This window comes from Pygoscelis adeliae, unplaced genomic scaffold (genome assembly GCF_000699105.1).
Source record: "Pygoscelis adeliae isolate BGI_AS28 unplaced genomic scaffold, ASM69910v1 Scaffold606, whole genome shotgun sequence".
Taxonomy (NCBI): Eukaryota; Metazoa; Chordata; class Aves; order Sphenisciformes; family Spheniscidae; genus Pygoscelis; species Pygoscelis adeliae.
In genome coordinates, this window is record NW_008825047.1 from 613103 (window position 1) to 615360 (window position 2258).

The following is a 2258-nucleotide window of genomic DNA, read 5'->3' on the forward strand; positions in this document are numbered from 1 at the left end:
GGCATGGCCGGGGAGGCAGCTCCAAGGGAAGCGCTTGGTCAGAGGGAGCACGCTGGCAGCTCTGTGCTGCCCGCCCCACATCACCGGGGTGTTTGTGTTCTAGAAATGCTCGGGGCAACAAGTAGCCACAAAGGTGGAGTCATAGCCACAAACTGCAAGGGACCCCAGAGAGCAAAGCGGTCCCTCAGCTCTGGCAAAGCCAGCCCCACGACAGGCACTGCGCCCAAACCATTTCTCTTCAGGCCAACCCGCCCTCGTAACCAAGAGCCACCAAAGCCAAGCGAAAAGCTCGAGTGCCGAGTCCAGCCCGGCCGCCTGGCACAGGCAACTCCCGCCAGCTGTGGCGGAGGGGCCCAAAACAACGCGGAGACAGGGACATTAAGCAGGGCCCGGCATCAGCCCCAGAGAACTTCAACGAGCGTGGGAGGAGAGCAGTGCCATCCCCAAGCTGCTACACACACTGGGTCTCCCCGGGATGCAGCAGCACCTCTGGCTGCAGAGGGAATGGGAAGGGCCCCTCGCAGCAGCAAGTGTGGCCGTGGTTCACAAAGCCGGGCCTCTGACGCCGGCAGGCCGCTGCTACCAGCCACACACCACTGTTCAGCTCCAGTCCCCACCAACACCGAAACAGGTCTGCTACAGGTGCTTCCTGGCACTGTGAAAGCTAACCTAGGCTCGCCAAACGCAGGAAAGTGTTTTTTGCTGAATTTCTTTTGTCTCTAGGGTAAAAACCCCATGAGGAGTGGGAGACGAGAAGCAGCGACTGCTTCATGCAGGGCCAGGCCAGGCTCCATCACCTCCTTCCTGCGCCTCCAAAGGGGTGGCACAGGGTAACTGCTGCGCAGGGTGACAACAAGCTCTGAAAGGGGTCCTGGAGGGCTGAGAAAAGATCATCGTCCTCCCAAGAAGGGGTGAGGGGGAGAGCTAGGGTCGCATGTCTGCTGTCACTCCTCCAGGAGAAGCCTGCTGCTTTCACGCCTCACTGAGGGCTCGACTCCCTCGGGCGCTTTGCCGACAGTTATTGCTAACCGCAGGCAGGAGCCGAGCGGAGCTGGGGCTCTGCCCAATTCCAGCTGCCAGACTGATGCCAACCCAAGGCCGCTGCAGGCACCATGGGGTTTCAGAGGAGTACAGACAAAGTACAGGTTATTCCCATTCATCTGTTCTAACCCCCGAGACTTTCTGCCTCTCTGCCATCAGGAAACGCGCAGCCAGGCAGGATGTTCAGCCCCCAAGTGTGCAGGGGCATGGAGGTTTTGGCACCGCTAATGTCGGCACTGTAGGAGCCGCTGCAGGGGAGAGATGGTGAAAGGCTGCCCTGCCTGCATGCCAGGTGTACCTCCGAGGAGCACCCGATGGGCTGGGCGCTCATACAAAACCTTACTCAATCCTTCTCTGAGCCAGGAAAGCCTGGCCTCGCTGCTGAGAGGGGAGGTGCCTCCTTGCCCTCTGCTCTCCCAGCCTTTGTGCTGGTGCGAGCACCCATGTGGCTGCAGCGTGTACTGGATCAAGGCACCAGCCAGAGCGAAGCAGCTTTCTGCCAAGTTTGCCTTACCCTAGAGCAGTTCCCGAACCCAGTTCATGCTGGGGCTGCACACACACTTCTACTGGCCAGAGGAAAGGGAGAACTCAGGAACGGGAGCAAGGGGCCGGGGAGAAGGGCTGCCCCTTCCCACAGCAGTGCCAGACTAGGCTAATGTAAATGCTCAGGAAACGACAGCAGAAGGTGCACAAGATGCAATTTGCCCCCCGTGTTTGGGGCACGTTTAGCACTTGGCAGGAAGGGGCCCCCTGGTTCTTGCCTGCAGCACCCCCCGCTCAGCGCCCAAAGGCCTTTACTGGGGTAGCTATGGAGGAGGTTGGCTATCCCCCAGCCTCATCCTTCCACAGACTTTTGGCTCCTCCATATCCCAGATACAGCCGACAGAAACGCCTCCCTCATGCGCGCAAGTACTTTTGTCACCTTCTGCTCCTTGCCCCCCCCGAGGGACCAGAAATCTCAAGACTCAAGCTCGCCTCTTACTTCAGTTTCTCGGCGTGCTTGACACGCAGGCTGAGCCAGGACAAGCACAGAGCCGCTCGGGGCAGGCACGCAACCCAGCGCCGCCACGCGTAATGTTTCCAACCCGCGTGGAAATCACCGTGCCCCCAGAGCGCCGTGACAGCGGCGAGCCCTGACACCCGTGCTGCGTGCTGCGCCCGGCAGGCCCAGCTGCCCCCGGGCCCTGACAAGTCTCTGGGGAAGGCGAGTCTGACCA